General features: G+C 37.4%; 1 long non-coding RNA gene across 1 annotated transcript in view; it reads left to right on the top strand.

The window, feature by feature from the left end:
* Positions 1-20167, top strand: part of LOC141580838 (uncharacterized) — a 340084-nt gene that overhangs the window by 208541 nt on the left and 111376 nt on the right. Inside the window, exon 2 of the long non-coding RNA XR_012513211.1 lies at positions 19900-20012. This is a non-coding gene — a long non-coding RNA (uncharacterized LOC141580838). The remainder of the gene's footprint in view (positions 1-19899; positions 20013-20167) is intronic.

Below are 20167 nucleotides of genomic sequence, written 5' to 3'. Positions count from 1 at the left end.
GCCAATACTAAGTGGAACAGAGATGAGCTAAACCTACCAAGCCTGCTGAAATTGCAGATTATGAAAAAACTAAATATAGTCATATTTTAAACCACTGCATTATGAGGTAATTATTATGCAGCCACACTAACAGGAATGGAACCCATTTTATTCAATGACAGCTTCTGCCACTTTGCTGAAGCCTGAATAATGAATTACATGGCAAGAGGTAGATTTGCATCTATGAACAGATAAAGAGGAAAGAAAGGAAGTCTTGTTAGAAAACTGTGTTTGAGGAAAGAGAAACAACTGTGTTTGTTTCTCTGGTGAAAGTTTCAGCGATTGTGTTAGTTTCTGGTGGCTGTTGTAACATTACCGCCAACTTAGTGATTTAAAACAGCAGAGATTTATGTTCTCACTGTTCTGGAGGCCAGAAATCAGAAATTGGTATCACTGGTGACACTGTGATGAACCTGGATAACATTATGCCAAGTGAAATAATCCAGGCACAGAAACATAAATACTGCCTGATCTCATTTATATGTGAAATCTGAAAAAGTTGAACCCATAGAATTAGAGAGTAAAATGGTGGTTACCAGAGTCTAGGGGAGGGGGGTGAATAGGGAAAGAGAAATATTGATTAAAAGGTGCAAAATTTCAGCTAGACAGAAGGAATAAACTTACTGATTCACTGCACAGAATGGTGACTATAATAAATAATAATGCATTGTATATTTTAAAATTGCCAAAAGAATAGATTCTAAATGTTTCTTTACTGCAAAAAGGATAACTATAGTAATTAGCTTGATTTGGTTATTAGACAATACAAACATTCAAAACATCACATTGTAACACATATATACAATTATTTGTCAACTCAAAATAAAATGAAATAAAATTTAAAAATAAATCAGTATGACTGGGATGAAAGTAAGGTGCTGGCAGGGCTGTGCTTTTGCTGGAAATTCTAGAAGAGAATCCATTCTTTGCCTTTCAACTTCTGTCTGTGGATGCCAGAATTCCTTGGCTCGCATCTATAGAGCACTCTAATCTTTAATTGCAGCATCTTCAAACCTCTGTTTCCTCCTCTTCATATCATCTTTTTTTTTTTTCTGTGTGTCAAACCTTCCTCTGCCAGTCTCTTATATGAGTATATATGACTGCATTTAGGGCCTGCTGGATAATTCAGGATAATCACTCTGTATGAAGATCCTTAATTTAATCACGTCTTCAAAGATCCTGTTTCTCTGTAAGGTGGAATGCACAGGTGCCTGAGATTAAGACCAAAATAACTTTTGAAAACCATTTTTCAGCTGAACATTGCAAATATTTTTCCCTTAGTATTATTCACCTTTCTAACTTTTATTGTTAAAATGTCAAACATTCCTGCACACATACGTCATTAAGAATATATTTTAGGAAATATTATGAACATTATTAAGAATAATACCATAACTCAGATTTATTAATATTTTAAGATTTTGCCGTATTTGCTTCAGAATTTTTCTTAAATTAGTAACACTTTATAGAGAGAGCTGGAGCTCTATGTGTACCTCCGTCTTCCTCCTCAGAGGTAGCCATTGTTCTAACTTTGTCATTTATAATTCCTATACATGTTTATAGGCTATTTCTACATAGAAGAGGAGGGATTACTCTAGATATCAAGCCTAAACAGAGATATCATAAGGAAAGAAAACTAAAGATCAATATGTTATAAATAGAAACACAAAAGTCCTCAAAAAAATACTAGCAAACAAATTCTAGCAACATAGACACCATGGCTAAGGAGGATTTATTCCAGGAATGCGAGATTGGTTTGGCATCTGAAAATTAATTAGTATAATATATTGTATCAATAGAATTAAAAGGAAACATTATATGATCTTTTCAATAGATGCAATAAAAGCATTTGTCATAATCTAATACTTTCCAATAATTTATACAGCAACAACAACTTGTTAACCTAGGAATAAAAGAGAACTTCCTCAATCTGATAAACAGCATTTATAAAAATCCCACAGCTAACATTGTACTTAATGGTGAAAGACTAGATTATTTCTCTTAAGATCAGAAACAAGACTCTTGGACTGCTTCTATTTGACATTGTACTGGTGGTTCTAGTAGGGGGAATTAGGCAAGAAGAAGAAATAAAATGCTCCAAGATTGAAAGGGAAGAAATAAAACTATCTCTACTTGCAGATGACATGATGTTATGTATAGAAAAATCTTAGCAGATCCACTAAAACCTATTAAAGTAAGTTCAGTAAGCTTGCAGGATACGAGATAAAAATAAAAACATCAATTGTATTTTTATATGCCTGCAATAAATAAGCTGAAAATGAAATTCAGGAAACAATTTTATTTGCAGTAGCACCAAAAATAAAATACTTAAAGCAAATTTAACAAAAGTAGTCTGAAACATATTATCTGAAAACTATAAAACATAGTTGTTAAAGAGGATCTAAAGAAATGGAAAAATTTTCCATGTTCATGATTCAGAGGGCTTAACATGGTTAAGAATGTACTGATCTCCAAACTGACCTACAGATTCAGTAATATCCCTATAATAATCCCAGCTGAATTTACCAGAGGAATTTAACAGGCAGCAATCCTTTCAGTTCTGCAGCCCCTGTGGGTGATTCCCAGGCAAGCAGGGTCTAGAGTGGACCTCCAGCAGTCCTGCAGCAGAGGGGCCGGTTAGAAGGAAAACTAAGAAACAGAAAGAAATAACTTTATCATTAACAAAAAGGACATCCACTCAGAGACCCCATCTGAAAGTCACCAACTACAAAGACCATAGGTAGATAAAGCCACTAAGATGGGAAGGAACCAGTGCTAAGAGGATGAAAACACCAAAAACCAGAAAGCCTTTCCTCCTACAAAGGATCACAACTCCTCACCAGCTATGGATCTAAGATGGATGGAGAATGAATCAGATTAAGTGACAGAAACAGGCTTCAGAAGGTGGGTAATTACAAACTTCTCAGAGCTAAAAGAATATGTTCTAACCCAATGCAAAGAAACTAAGAACCTAGAAAAAAGGGCAAATGAGATGCTAACTAGAACAAACAGCTTAGAGAAGAATATAAACGACTTGATGGAGCAAACAAACAAACAAACAAAAAAAAACAAAAACAAAACAAAACAAAACAAAAAACCCACGAGACCTTCATCGAAGCATACACAAGTTTCAATAGCCGAATCGACCAAGCAGAAGAAAGGATATCAGAGATCGAAGATCAACTCAATGAAATAAAATGACAAGGAAAGAATAGAGAAAAAAGAGTGAAAAGAAATGAACAAAACCTCCAAGAAATATGGGATTATGTGAAAATACCTAATCTACATTTGATAGATGTACCTGAATGTGACAGAGAGAATGAATCCAAGCTGGAAAACACTCTTCAGGATATTATCCAGGAGAACTTCACCAGCCTAGCAAGCCAAGCCACCATTCAAGTCCAGGAAATATGGAGAACACCACAAAGATATTCCTCAAAAAGAGCAACCCCAAGGCACATAACTGTCAGGTTCACCAGGGTTGAAATGAAGGAAAAAATGCTAAGGGCAGCCAGAGAGAAAGGTCGGGTTACCCACAAAGGGAAGCCCATCAGACTCATAGCGGCTCTCTCAGCAGAAACCCTACAAGCCAGAAGAGAGTGGGGGCCAATATTCAACATCCTTAAAGAAAAGAACTTTCAACCTAGAATTTCATATCCGGCCAAACTAAACTTCATAAGCGAAAGAGAAAGAAAATCCTTTATGGATAAGCAATTGCTGAGAGATTTCGTCAACACCAAGCCTGCCTTACAAGAGCTCCTGAAAGAAGCACTAAACATAGAAAGGAACAAGTACCAGCCACTCCAAAAATGTACCAAATGGTAAAGACCATCGACACAATGAAAAAATGCTTCAACTCACGGGCAAAACATCCAGCTAGCATCAAAATGGCAGGATCAAATTCACACATAATAGTATTACCCTTAAATGTAAGTGGGCTAAATGTCCCAATCAAAGACACGGACTGGCAAATTGGATAAAAAGCCAAGACTCGTTGGTGTGCTGTATTCAGGAAACCCATCTCACATGTAAGGACACACATAGGCTAAAAATAAAGGGATGGAGGAGGATTCATCAAGCAAATGGACAGAAAAAAAAAAAAAAAAAAGCAGGAGTTGCAATCCTAGTCTCTGATAAAATGGACTTTAAAGCAACAAAGATTAAAAGAAACAAAGAAGGGCATAACATGATGGTAAAATGATCAATGCATCAAGAAGAGCTAACGATCCTAAATATATACACACCCAATACAGGAGCACCCAGGTACATAAGCAAGTTCTTAACACCTACAAAGAAACTTAGACTCCCACACAATAATAGTGGGAGACTTTAATGCTCCACTGTCAATATTAGACAGATCAATGAGACAGAAAATTAACAAGTATATACAGGACTTGAACTCAGATCTGGACCAAGCGGACTTAATGGACATCTACAGAAATCTCCACCCCAAATCCACAGAATATACATTCTTCTCAGCACTGCATGTCACCTCCTCTAAAATTGACCCCATCATTGGAAGTAAATCACTCCTCAGCAAATTCAAAAGAACTGAAATCATAATAGTCTCTCAGACCACAGGGCAATCAAATTATATCTCAGGATTAAGAAACTAACTCAAAACTGTGGAACTTCATGGAAACTGAACAATTGGCTCCTGAATATTAACTAAATAAACAATGAAATGAAGGCAGAAACAAAGATGTTCTTTGAAACCAGCAAGAATGAAGACACAACGTATCAGAATCTCTGGGACACATTAAAGCAGTGTCTAGAGGGAAATTTATAGCAATAAATGCCCACATGAGAAGTGAGAAAAGATCTAAAATTGACATCCTATCATCAAAATTGAAAGAGCTAGAGGAGCAAGATAAAAAAAAAAAAACAACTCAAAAGCTAGCAGAAGACAAGGAATAACTAAGACCAGAGCAGAACTGAAGGAGATAGAGACACAAAAAAACCCTTCAAAAAATCCAGTAACGCATGTATTATCAGTGTGAACATTTTGGAGCATTTGTTATTCTTGAAAATGATTTAGATAGTAAACTTTTGAATACAATGAGCCCATGTCCCATTATGTGTTTTAAATGGGAAAATAATGTGTTCTCAGCTTATGTGAAAGTCCCCAATCATTTCTCAAATATTACTATAATATTCTTAAGCATCTATAGAAAAAGTGATTGGAATTTCTGCAAACTTAAAGACATTTTAAACACTATTTAGTTAACAAATTTGATAAAATCATAAGGGGCTATATTTGTATGTTTTATGAAGCAATGTTGCATAACATTAGAAATGAAAATTGTCTTCTATGTTGCAAAGAACATGTATTATAATGCAAATCAAATTATTAAATATGATTAGGTTGCATAAGAAATGCAAATAATATTTAGCAAATGAAATAAGTCAAAACAATTTTTAAATAAAATATTTAATTTTCAACTGAATAGCTGCCTGAATATGGTGGGTAAAGAAAAATGGGGGACATAGTCTGTTGCTGTTTGGGGGTGAAGTGTTGGTTGGTGGTGGCTTAAGAGATATGTGAGTGAACTGGAGATGGGATGAGTAAAACAATGAATATATGATGTTTGTTCAGATTTAAATTCAAGAAATGAGGTGTTTAGTCTTCTCTTGTTGCACTCAAGACACCAGAAGTTGGTGTCTATTTTCCATAATTTGTTAAAGAGAAATGCACACCCTCACTCTTAGATTTGCAGTATCTTTATTCCAGAGAATTTCTCTTTCCTTCATGGAGACCCACACAATTTCTATTTTGTTCATTCTATGAAATTAAGGTAAACCAGTTGATTCAGCATAACTTAATTTGCTTCTTATAAAGTAGCATTAAGGGAAATGAATGCTTAGCTTTTCATTTTATGCAGGGCAGATGCTGGCTAATCTTTCCTGTAAATAACAGTTTATCCATAAACTCCAGCATATTCTGTTTAGAACTACAGAGTAAACAACTATTAAATACAGTTAAAAATCTTAATAGACATTAACTCTAGGGAGGTTCTTAATTTTTAGCCTGATACAAATTTTAGCTATATGTTAGTGATTTGGTAGAATTACATGCAGATATTGAGAACTTGCATTGATTTATAAAATGCCTGGACTGCATGTAGTGGCTCAGGTCTGTAACCCAGCACTTTGGTAGGCTGAGGCAGGCAGATAAATTGAGCCTAGGAGTTCAAGACCAGCCAGGACAACATGACAAAACCCCATCTCTACTAAAAATACAAAAATTAGCCAGCGGTGTTGGCATGCACCTATAATTCCAGCTACCTGGGAGGTTGAGGCACAAGAATCACTTGAACCTGGAAGTGGAGGTTGCAGTGAGCTGAGATCATGCCCCTGCATTCCAGCCTGGACAACAGAACTAGACTCTGGCTCAAAAAGAAAATGCTAAATATGCTTTATAAAAATGGACATTCCATAAAATGTTCTGATTCGCTGAACACAACCTTTTTAGCATAAAACATAAAGACTTGGGAGCATTATACCAGGTTTGTTTTTTTAAGCAAGATTTATAGTAAAGAGATACAAAATAAATGGATCTATATCTAGGTTGTGTGGTAATGGTCTGATTCCTGCTTACTCTTGGACTGGGTTCCTGTTGAATTCTGAAGTGTTGGTGGGGAGATGGCATTGAGGCCATGCAGAAGGAACAGGTGCAGTAAAAGTTTTAATGGGATAGACTCCATTCCTCTTTCTATAAAAACATACCCCCAGGAAAAGGGATCAAGGTCCATTAACCTAATCACCATTTCCACACTGTGAGAAGAAAATAGGCTATTATTTTTTATTTTTTGCCACAGTGATTAGTTTAAGCTCTCACACTCTGGGTTTCTGAGATCTAATGTCTGTTTCCATGGGAACGGTAGTGGCAGGCAGCTGCTAAGTTGTCAGACACATCTAATAATCTGGGGAAGCTCCTGACTGAAAGCAGGCCAAGTTCCTCTAGCATCTTGGGTCATTTAGCCACAAGTGGTTCTGCAGCCTGTAGAGACATCTTGGGATATAGGGAGTCAAAATACTTGCTATATTGAAATTATATATGTAATTTTATTTATTTTTATTCATTTAATGGAGAAAGCATTGAGTAAAAAGTGATTTGAGGCCAGGCTCATCGTGCCTGTCATCCCAGCACTTGGGGAAACCAAGGAGGATGGATCACTTGAGATCAGGAGTTAGATACAGGCCTGGCCCACACGGTAAAACCTTGTCTCTACTAAAAATACAAAAATTAGTTAGGCGTGGTGGTGTGCACCTGAAGTCCCTGCTGTTTGGGAGGCTGAGGCTTGAGAATCACTTGAACCTGGGCAGAGGCAGAGGTTGCAGTGAGCTGAGATCATGCACTCCAGCCTGGGCAACAGAGAGAGACTCTATCTTAAAAAACAAAACAAAACAACCAAAAACAAAGTTATAAAAAGAAGTGATTTGAAAAAGAGAAAAGGACTTTAGGAAGGACAGAGAGTATAAACAAATCTCCTGCCCTCATAACACTTAAGATTTATTTGGATACCCAAGTCTCCTATACTGCATACTCGAAATGCAGCATCCTAAGATTTATAGTAAATATTACAACCAAATGCACTTCATTCCTGACTTGAGCTTCTGCACTGACTCCTCGCCTCTTTCCCTATTCTGTGAGCTGGGATGTATAAACCAAAAAGAAATGTAAATATCCTGGCTGCTAATTCCGTATGTCTTAAGTGTAGAAAGTGGTTAGGTATTTATTTGACTTGTCTCCTCTGGTCCTTACCCTGGCCACTCTTGTTGCTAAGAAGGAACAATGTCTAGGAACGATGTCTCCTGCAAAGAGCCCATCAAACACATTTCTACCCTAAGTAGCCTTCTCAAATCTCATCAAAAGCCCCACTAAGATGTTTTGCTGCACTGAACATTTTCATATTATGGTTTCCTCATTTAGAATCCCCTTTGACACGTCCATTCATTCATTCAACAAATATTGAGGGTCTGCTATGTGCCAGGCCTGGTGCTAAGACTTTGGTATAGACTTAATCTCCTTTCAAGAAGCTTAGAGTTAAGCCAGGCACCATGGCTCACGCTTGTAATCCCAGCACTTTGGGAGGCCAAGGTGGGTGGATCACTTGAGCCCAGGAGTTCGAGACCAGCCTGGGCATCATCATGAGACTCTGTCTCTATAAAAAATAAAACAATTAGCTGGATGTGGTGGCACATGCCTGTGATTCAGGAGGTTGAAGAGGATTACTTGAGCCTAGGGAGCCAGAGGTTGCAATGAGTCAGGATTGCAACATTGCACTATAGCCTGGAGTAGAGCCAGACCCCTTTGACCAAAAAAAAAAAAAAAAAAAAAAAGCAGCTTAGAGCTTGGTGGGAAAAAGCTATTACAGAAGTAAATGCACAACTTGTACAATAACAGGCCACGTTACATATGAAATTTCTGTGGAAAAAGAATAAGGATATAAACACATTTCTATTGGGGTATGGGTTCATAGAGGATATTTTCTACAGCCCAAATCCAGATACAGAGTCTGAAATATGTGGAGTGGGTTGGACAAGAGAAAGAAAGTCTCCTGAATTGGGTCTTTCCCCCATCATTTTGCATCTCTTTTTGCCTTTGTTGTTACATTTATTGAGCATCTTTATGGTGGCCCGTTTGTGTTCTTTCGTTAGTGTATGTCTTCAGTTACTTAACAGATTCCTCTTTGAGGAAGCTGAGATTATGGGGGAGGGTTTGAGAGCAGCAATATAAGCACTTAGCAAGAAAATAACAACCTATGGGAGCCTGTGCATTATAGGAGCCTTACAGACAGCAAGGGTACATGAGGTCCACTTTGAGATGGCCAAGGTGAGCTTCATGGAGAAGAAAGGGCATAGGCTTGGCTGAGAAATTTCTTCTGTATCCACTGTTATGTTCTGAGTCAGCAGCTGTCAGGTCCAGAGGTTTTGTAGCTGTACCCTCTTCTCTCCCCTGTGGCAGGGCAGATGTGTATCCCGGGTGACCAGGCTTCAGGTCACCAATTTAGAACTCATATGATGGTCCTTGGAAGGTGCATGACAATGTAATCCATTCAATCACATTGCACGGTGATAAGTCACTGCATGTGCTACAGCAGAGAATGAGCTCCACCTGGGAATTAGCCTGTATTTCTCTGCTTATCCGGACTGATTAACAATTTATGCTGTGTGAGTGGAAATAATTTTGATCTCATTCACTTTATTGCTTGCAAAATCATAGCAGTGACTGTGGGCTTTTTGCTTAAACATTTATATTGGTAGGCATTTTTGTGTTTTCACATGGCTGCATGAAATGAACAGGCACTTTTCTAATGTTAACATACAGTGGATAAACAATTGTATGTTTCTAAGAGCCAAATTTCTGTTAGAATTAGCCATATAAGGCCCATGACTAATGAATTCAGACATTTAATATTGAAGTTTGGGAAACTGTCATTTCCGCTGGGCTGAGAATTAGAGTCAGGAGCAAACCTTCCTATCCCCCTCTCCTACACATTCATTTACTCAGCATTGTGTGCCTATTATATGCCAAGATAGTATAATGTATATATTTTATATTATATGTAGTATAGTATAATACATATTGGCACATAAATATGTTATATATATTTTGTCATCAGTACTAACAGGTTTATAGGCAACAGCAATTCAGTGTGGCAAGTTTTATGACAGGCCCATACACAGGATGCTATGGAGCATGAAAAGGAAGGAGTCCCTGAGAACATGCCATTGAAGCTGAGTTCAAATGGAGATGTAGGTATGAGCCGGTTGTTATAAACTGAATGTTTGTGTCACCCCAAAATTCATGTGTTGAAACCCTAAGTAGCCTTCTCGAAACTCTTCAAAAGCCCCTGTGTGGCTATATTTAGAGATGGGATATCTAAAGAAGTAATTAAGTTTAAGTGAGGTCATGGGAGTGGGGCCCCAATTCAACTGGATTAGTGCCCTCATAAGATGAGACAGAGAGCCAGCTCTCTCCCTCTCTGAACACAAACACAAACATGAGGCCATGTGAGGACATAGCAAGAAGGCAGCTGTCTATAAGCGGGGAAGAGAGCCCTCACCAGAAACTAAATTGCCAGAATCTTGGACTTTTAGCCTCCAAACTGGAAGGAGATAAATGTCTGCTGCTTACGCCACCAAGCCTGGAGTATTTTGTTATGGTAGCCTCAGCAGACTCCTGTAGTGGTAAACTCTGCATATGGAGGAGTTGAAAAAGAGAGAGAGAGTAGATGGCAATTTGGGCAGAGGGAGAATTACCTGTAAATTCAAGGCAAAGTAAATAATTCTTCTTTAACTGTTTGTCAATCAGGAGATAAGCTCATACTAAATATTTTAAACAGAGGATAATTAGCCCAGAGAACTGGTTTCTGGTAAATGTCTTAAGGGCGAGGTAGATCATAAAATACCCACTGGTGGTATTTTATAATCTGAAAACTATTTTAATCTACCTTTTACAACCTGGATGCTCCAGACTTCTGTGCTGCCTCAGAATTTAAGAACTGACCCATGAGACAAAAACTGATCTTTTGTCTAGAATCCTCTAGATTCCAGTACAGCTGAGCAGCTGTGAAGCCTCTAAATTTGCAACTTGGTTTCTTTTTAACTCAGTAGAGTGCCTCAGCCAGAACCAATCCTCAGGTAGATTTTAGAACTGTTCAGTGTTCCCAAGAAAAGAAAATGGCTGGTGATTGTCAACTCTCCCAGGAAAGGCTCTTTGTTTTTTTTTGAGATGGTGTCTCGTTCTGTCACCCAGGCTGGAGTGCAGTGACACGATCTCACCTCACTGCAACCTCTGCCTCCTGGGTTCAAGTAATTCTCCTGCCTCAGCCTCTTGAGTAGCTGGGATTACAAGTATGTGCCACCATGCCCAGCTAATTTGTGTATACACACACACACACACACACACACACACACACACACACACATATGTATATACATATACATAATGTGTATTTGAGATGGACTCTTGCTCTGTAGCCCAGGCTGGAGTGCAGTGGCATGATCTCGGCTCACTACAACCTCCACCTCCTGGGTCCTGGTTCAAGCAATTCTCCTACCTCAGCCTCCCAAGTAGCTGGGATTACAGGCATGAGGCACCATGCTCAGCTAATATTTGTATTTTTTAGTAGAGACAGGGTTGCACCATGTTGGCCAGTCTGGTCTTGAACTCCTGACTTCCTGATCCGCCTGCCTCAGCCTCCCAAAGCGCTGGGATTACAGGCGTGAGCCACCACGCCTAGCATAATTTTTGTATATTTAGAGAGGTGGAATTTCACCATGTTGGCCAGGCTGGTCTCGAACTCCTCAAGTGACCTCAAGTGATCCACCCACCTCAGCCTCCTGAAGTGCTGGGATTACAGTCGTGAGCTACCACACCCATCTGAAAAGGCTCTTTTGACTCTGAAATTTTAGTTCATCTTAGTCTTCATTGACTTCACAGCTCTCTGGTATCTTTAAGTATATTATTTTTGTAATTCATATGCTTTTTTCACTATTTCCTAGCAGGAACATTGATCTACCATAACCAATTTTATGTTTCTGAGAAGTGAAGTTCATTTTCTGTTAAAGAGAAAGAGGAAAGTGAATTCTGAAACAGATAAAGGTGACTATAAACTAGTAAGTTTATTTTAGATACGAAGCAAAATTCTAGAACTTATTATTTATAAGGCAGATAAGGAGAGTTATTATAAAGGGCACAGTAAAAAAGTCTCATATAGGATTATCGAGAATGTATCATCACTAAATATTTCTATGTTTTTTGACAAGGCTATAGGAAAATAGGTAATGTCTATCTGAAATTCAAAAAGACATTTGACAAAGTTTTTCATAATATCCTTATTGTTGATATAATGGGATATGAGGTTAATACTAACACATCGAGATGGATTTAAAGAGCAAAAGATTTTAGTCTATAATTTTTTAAAGAGAATGGTGTGAATTTGAAGACATGTTTCTGTGAGTAGAGTACAAAGCTTGTTATCAAGGACACTGGGTGGATTTTAATCTATGAATTTGCTAGAGACAGAGAGAGCACACAGATCACGTAAAGTTGGAGAGAATGCCAGTAAATTGAAAGACAGAATCAAAAACCAAGATATTTTCAGTAAGCTGCAACAAATAACAATTAATGGGTATATATAATACTTAATGTCATATCTTACATTTGGATAAAAGAAAAACTGTTAAAAAAACAGGCTGAGAAAGACATGGCTTAATAAGAATACATGTTTAAAAAAGCCTTAGGAATTATTGTTGGCTTGAGCTCAGAATGAGTCAACAGGGTGACATGGCCAGCAAGAAGGCCAGTGGGATTTGCAGAAATTCTGAGAAGGGCACAGGGTGCAGGTTGAGTATATTGCACTGGTGAGTGCATCATACTACATGGGCACGTGCTGTTGCATTCTGTTCTGAGCATCATACCCTAGGAAGAAGGACCATATATGAAGCTTTCCAGAGGAGAGTAACTAGGATATAAAGCATGGGAGGATGTAAAGACGTGTCAGGAAAAGAGCTGAGAGGGTGTCTAACTTGGGTAACAGAGGTTTTGGAAGATGGGAGATATCTTCCACTGCATAAAGGATTACTTTGTTATTGAGGTCACAGTTAGGACAGAAATAAAGAGAAAAAGCTTATATTTCTAAAATGCAGAGGAACATTTTTGAAATAGTGATAGGTGTGTGAATTTTGAATTTTGAATGAGACCACTTAGTGTAGTAAAAAAGATCTAGGAATTTTAAATCAGGAAAACATTTAATATTGGACCCTTTTGCCACTTAGAAGCTCTATGATGGTACCTAAACTTTTGAACTCTCAGCTTTTTAAATCTCTAAAATAAGGAGAATAGTACTGTTTTTTAAGGATCATTAGTTGATCAAAGGAAATAATTCATGTAAAGTGCTTGTCATGGGGTATCATACATTTCTATATGCTTAATACGTGTGAACTGTGTTTAAGTTACTGAGATGTGGTAAGAAAAAAAAGCAAGCACTTGGCTGGGCATGGTGGCCCACGTTTGTAATCTCAGCACTTTGGGAGGCTAAAGGGAGAAGATCACTTGAGGCTAGGAATTTGAGAGCAGCGTGGGGGACATAGCAAGACCCCATGTCTAAAAAATAAAAATAAAAAAGAAAAGCACTTGCCCCTTACTTTGGCCATAGTTTAATTTCATTAAGTAGGAAACTAAACTCCAACTTAAAATTTAGACTTGCTGCCAGAAAGGTAGGTGCCAGGAGAGCTGATGTAATCAAGTGTCACCAATTAGATTCCACAGATCATGAAAGGTGATTCTAGGAAATGCCATTTTTATCTAGATCTGCTTGGATGAACTCATACTACGAGTTTAGGAATCATCAGTTCATTTATTCCTTCTAGGCGGCCAGTGTTTTAACAAAATTATACATGTGTATGCAAGCATGCATCCTGGATTTGGTGAGCACACATAATTTAAAATATTCTATTCTTTGTTCCTAAACATATATATATTATCTTTGTGAGATTTGGTTGGAAAATACAACCACAGTTTATGTATGTCACATTCTGTGGTACTAAGATTGCCAAAATTCTTTTCTGTTAAGAAGCATGGTTCAAAACTACTGTGAGGTACTATTTTGCACTCACAAATTCTACAAAGATTTGATATGATATATGGAAAGGATATAGGGCAATGGTAACTTGAAACTGCTGTTGGGAGAGTAGATTGGAATATCTATTGTTTTACTGTTCTAAATGTTCTCATCACAAAAAAAAAAAGTATGTAAGATGATGGATATGGTAATTATTGTGATTTAATTGTTCTACAACATATACATATATCAACGCTTTGCACACCATAAATATATACAATGCACATTTGTCAATTAATTATAAAAGAAAAATATTGGCAGGAAATAGTTTTTAAAATGATATATTAAAAATCATATTGTATGATTAAAATCATACAATATGATTCTACTTATATAAAGATACAGCTGTGAATCAATACTTACGTCTATGGGTTTTAAAATATGGAGGCAAGACTTATCTCTTGTCATTTTGTAATTGACATCCTATTAGATGGAAGGTGATAGCTCATTATGATTTTGATTTAAATTTTCCTGATGAATCATGATGCTGGGCATTTTTCCATATACCAGTGGGCCATTGGTATGTCTTGTTTTTGAGAAAGGACTCAGCTCCTCTGTTCATTTTTTAATCAGTTTATTTAATTTTTGCTATTAATTCTATGCATTTTATGAGTTTCTTTTATATTTTGGATATTAACTTCTTATCAGACATATGGCTTAGAAATATTTTCTCTCATTAGTAAGTTGACTCTTCACTCTGTTGGTTGCTTCCTTTGCTTTTCAGAAGCTTTTTAGTTTGATGTAGTCCCACTTGTTTATTTTTGTTTTTGTTGCCTGTGCTATTGGGGTTATATCCAAAAAAGTCATAACCCAGACCAACATCAGAAAGGCTCTTTTCTTCTTGGAGTTTTATGGTTTCAGGTCTTACATTTACATCTTTAATTTATTTTGTGCTAATTTTTGGGTATGGTGTAACGTAAGGATCCAATTTAATTTTTTTTGCATGTGGATATCCAGTTTTCCTAGTGCCATTTATTGTAGCGATTATACTTGTTCCATTGTGTATTCTTGCTAGTGTTGTCAAAGATTGGTTGACTGTCATATATGAGTTTATTTCTGGGCTCTCACTTTTCTAAAAATGGGTATGATAAGACTTCGGTAACTATGACAGTTGAGCGGGCCTGAAGGAAGGGAAAGATTGCTTCTAGGTTAGGCCTTATAGCTTAACAGGCAAAAGGAAGTCTCAAGTCTCCTGTTTGCTTCAGCCCATTAACTGGATTTGGAGATCATACAGAAAATTAAGGCTTAAGTGCTAGCTAGCAGTGAAACATATTTTTAAAAACCCCTTATAACTCTACTGTGATTTTAAATAGGCAAATGAGATTGTGAGTTCAAAGATTCAGAAATGCTGATACTGTTCACATTGAGAGATTTAACCAAAGATAAGTTTCTGCTGGAGAAGAGAATGAAAGGTAAGTACAGAGGAAGACAAGGTACAAAGGAGATTTTCTGAGGCCAGTGAGGGTCAGTGTGGAGACCTGTGTACTTGGGGAAATGGTAAAAGGTGGCATTAAAGTGCAAATTGCAGATTGAAGCCATAAGGCCCAAACTGGTAATGTCATACTTTTGCTTGCAGTAGGCTGGTAATGATTTCCCCAGGAAACCCAACTATGCAAATAAGAAAGCTTGGAAATATGACTTAATGATTAATGAAGCTCCCACTACTTTGTTCAATGGAAAAATTGTCCTTGTCTAAATGTCCAAATAGTAACTTGGTTCTTTCTCTCCGGGGTCCTGCAGAACAGAGGAGATGCTTCTCTGCCAGCTGGAAGAGGTAGCAGGTGGGGTAATGGATTCCCAGCTTGCCAGAGGCTGAGGTTCTAATTAGAATCTTCCTTCTGGCTTTTAGCAAGCAGCTTTCACTTCATAGTGTCCTTAGAGAAGAAAGTTCCATATTCAGCAAGAAATTACCCTATTTTAAATGTATAAAATCTTTTTGTATTTGGGCTATAAAGCAAGTGGTCTTCAAGGTTCATGACAAGTATATCTTGTAATATAAAAGCCTCATTCACTCATGAAAATGCTATTTAAAAATGCCTTAGGTAATAATGTTGAAGAAAGAAGTCAGGAAATTTAAGGCAGAATTGGAAAACTTTAAAATTTAGATTTTTTAGTTTATATATTGGATGGATTTTAATATATACAATGAATGGTGAAGTTGGTAGAAGGAGAAAGAAAAGAGAGAGATGGAGTTAAATGAGAGTTAAAATGTGCTATAGATGATGACAGTGTTGGAGAAGGCAGAGGTTTTTGCCATAAAGGATCACCAGCCAGGATCACTTGAGGCCAGGAGTTTGAGACCAGCTTGGGCAACAAAGTAAGACTCCATCTCAATCAATCAATTAATCAATCAGTATATCAGCTGGGCATGGTGGTGTGCATAGGTCATCCCAGCTACTGAGGAGGCTGAGTGAGGCAGAAGGCTCTCTTGAGCCCAGAAGTTCAAGGCTGCAGTGAGCTATGATGCATCACTGCACTCCAGCCTGGGGAACAGAGAAAGATCCTATCTTTTAAAAAGGGAGAGAGAGAGAGAGAGAGAGAGAGAGAGAGAGAGAGAGAGAGAGAGAGAGGAAGAGAGGAGAAGAGAGGAGAGGAGACGGTAGGAGAGGAGAGGGGAGAGGAGGGGAGGGGAGGGAAGGGTCTCTATTAGGCTTTTTCTTACACTTTTACGTAAAATTTAAAGGTTTAGTTGTTTAGCCTGTACTGCCTTCTCCTGGTTGGTCTTGGATTAGCAGCTCAGATATAACAAAAGGGAACTATGTGAATGAACCCAAGTGTAATACAGATGTTATGTGTCAGATTATGGTGCCTGCCTATTGGGGTTTACCATGGTGCTTGTAATATATCCAGGTCCCAGTGGGCTGGCTTCAGGAGGTGATGATTTTTTTTTTCGTGATCCTTGCTATTATGATACTATGCATATATTAATAAAATATCAAAGCAGAATACTTATTTCAAAATTGAATGAGGCACATGTGTGCAGACTTAGGTGCATGTGAGTTGTTTACTTCTAAAAATACTTATTTCTAAAACATAGAGGTTACACAAAATCTGCAGCCCTTGTAATGTACTTAATCTTGTAAATGTTCTATGTGAGTATTCCTTACAGGCCTCCAGAGTTGACTTTAATTTTTCTTTTATGACCTCCCAGGAGTAGTGTGGAGAGGTTAGACTATAGTTTCCAGAATCACAAACAAACGTGAGTTCAAAGAAAAGATAATTGGTTCTTTTTCAGTGAGAATCCACTTGCTTAATAGAGAGATTTTGGGAAATTCTGAGAATTATGCCTATAAAGTGAAAGAAAAGGATGAGACTGAGAAAAGGAAACAGAAAAGCAAAGTTACTAATTTTTGAGCAGATGAAACCAAAAAACTCATTCTATCAGTTATCTACCAATCATCTATCTGTCTACGTATCTATCATATATCTATCTATCTTCTATCTCCTACCTATCATTTAACTATCCATCATCTATCAATGATCTATGGCTCTCTCTAAACTATACCTATCTCTAGTATGTCTGTCTATTGTCTGTCATTTATCCATCCATCATCTATCAATAATCTATCTCATTATATTGCTGGAAATTGTGCAATGTAGGAACCTATCTTTAAGGAACTTGAAAAGATGGAAAAGAATTAGGAAATGCTGATACAGAAAAAAATAAATGGAAAATTAATAGCAGAGCTAGACCCTGGCTCTGGCCTTCTGTCAGAGTGTCCATGCATTCAGAAGTGCTGGAGCAGGAAGGGGTTCATAGATATGGCTGGGTCGTAAGTAAAAGTCTATGTCCAAATGGTGGAAACTTGAAAGGTCAAACCAGTCAAGAATTATAAGCAGCCTGTAGGAAATAATACAAGGGAAGACAAAATAAGAGCTAAGTAAAAACGTGGGAAAAGAGCCTGTGATCTTAGCACTTTGGGAGGCTAAAATGGGCAGATCATGAAGGCAAGAGATAGAGATCATCCTGGCCAACATGGTGAAACCTTGTTTCTACCAAAAATACAAAAATTAATTGGGTGTGGTAGTGGGCGTCTATAGTCTTAGCTACTCAGGAGGCTGAGGCAGGAGAATCACTTGAACCCGGGAGGTGGAGGTTGCAGTGAACCGAGATCGCACCACTGCACTCCAGCCTGGCAACAGAGTGAGACTCTGTCTAAATAACAAAAACAAAAACAAAAACAAAAACCTGGGGGGAAAAAAAAAAGAAGAGGGAATCACAAACTCAATGTTGGATCATATAGGGAAGCGGCCAGAGAAGCAGCAAGGAAACCAATCTGGGTTGAATCTGGCAAAAAATGCATACAGAGACAGAACTCAGTGTGGAGTTTCTTTTATTTTCAAATGACTTCTAATTCCTGGTCACTCCATGTACAGAGGTTACACTCCAGGAGAGCTTAAAGGTGGCAGATAGTTTCGATGAAATGTGGGTGGAAATGGTTTGTGCTGGAAATAATAATAAATAATTATTTTATTTTCAAAATTTTAAGAAAGTATTCCACTTATATTCTTTTAAAGAAAAAAACCAATATTGACTGAGGTAAACTTGGAGTAAGTATAGGCATAATCAAATAGTGTCCCCTGGATCAAAGCTCAAGGCTGTTGGTCTATCAGTGAGATGTCTTTGTTTAAAAGTTGATTTTGGATCAGGGACTATATCCATTTAATAAATTACAAGCACAAAACGATCACAGAGATACCATAAAGTCATCTGACTGTTTAATTTTTAGAATATAAAGATATGGAGGAGACTTGTCTGTTGTTTGTTAAAACAGAGCTTAGATTTGAATAAGTATCAACTTATGATGGCAGTGTGAAAATCTTGATCACTGCAGAGATTTAAAAAAACTCCAAATCTCATAGCTTTACCCAGAGACTTAATAAGAGCTAAAATAACAATTGAAAAATGAATAAAAGCGAAGCCAAACCACGAGAGGATGATCTAAGTTAAAGTACGTGACCAGGCAGGTTGCTTCAGTTGCAGTTGAAATATTTTAATAAGCTAGGAGCAAGATGAAAATGGAGTATTAGTAATTGTAATTTTCCCTCATAGTTAGGATATCAGAAAGCAATGAGATATCTCAGAGCCTGTAAAAGCAGAGCCTCTAATTTTAAGAGTCAATTTATTTTACTTTAATTGGAGATGCTGGAAAGACTTTTGAAATGGTTATTTAAATACCTTTTGCTATTAAACTGTGTTAGAAAATCTGCTCAGTCAAAATGACACTGAAAGAGCATTAAGTTTATGAGTCACGACAGCCAGAATGAGTCCAATTAGTTTCCCGAACTTCAGTACAATAGAGATGTTTAATATGCAATGGGATGCTGCTTTAAAATTGTTACAAGACAGGTGATTAGAGTCTTGGCTTCCCTCCCCACCTTGATTATCAGCCAAGTAAAGGTTAGGTGCCATATTGTGTGGATTCATCTTAAAGATTCCTCTTCTGCAGAATGGGGTTAATGATGGGAACATTTGAGTATTGTGGCACATGGAGTGGGTTCTTGTGTCTCTTCAGAGCAAAATCCTCTTATAAATAGTCATGAACCTCATAATGATGTTCCAGTCAATGACGACTGCATATATGATGGTGGTTCCCTAAGATTACAATGGAATGAGAATGCATAGCTGAAGAAGAGGCAAGAGAAAAAGAAATTGCAGGAGAAGAAAAAGAAGAGCTCCCAAGAAACTTCACAGTGAAGGGTTTAGCAGAAGCTTTTGCAGACGTCAACAAGCTTCTTAAAAAAATTGAAAATATGGACTCCAACACCAAAAGGTTTTCATTAGCAGAGAGACATGTTCATGATGCATTATCTGCTCCCAGGCAGATAATCTATGATGAAAAAAGGAAACAAACTAAGAAACCATGATGAACATATTATTTCTAGAAAGAGTGACACCTTTTCAAGAAAAGCCTCAGGTAGGTCCTTCAGGCGTATCCAGAAGAAGGTGTTGTATCCAGAAGGCATATCCAGAAGAAGTACAGTAACATGCTGTACCAGTTTGTAGCCTAGAAGCGATAGGCTCTACCACATAGCCTACTTGTGCAGTAGGCTACACTATCTAGGTTTGTGTAAGTTCACTCTATGATGTTCACCCAATGACGAAATCACCTGAGACACATTTCTCTGAACATGTTCCTGTTGTTAAGTGAAACATGACTATAGTTAAGATGAGATTATAATGGATTAGAATGGGCCCTAAATCCAATGACTGATGTCTTTTTAATAGGCCAGTGAAAACAGAGAGAGACACAGAGGCCCATATAGATAGAAACACAATGTGAAGATGGTGGAAGAGATTGGAATGACTCATCTACAAGCCAAGGAACGCCAAGACTGACGGTGATTATATTATTATTAGAATCATTTTTCCTTATTATATTATTATTATAATATATACTAGTATTATAATTGGTTGTATTTCATATAGTATTTATTGATCTGATATTAATATTTGACCAGTTTAATATTTTTTCTTTCACTGAAAAACCTAAGTC

Source organism: Saimiri boliviensis, chromosome 13, assembly GCF_048565385.1.
Source record: "Saimiri boliviensis isolate mSaiBol1 chromosome 13, mSaiBol1.pri, whole genome shotgun sequence".
NCBI lineage: Eukaryota > Metazoa > Chordata > Mammalia > Primates > Cebidae > Saimiri > Saimiri boliviensis.
This window is presented reverse-complemented; position numbering and strand designations above follow the sequence as displayed.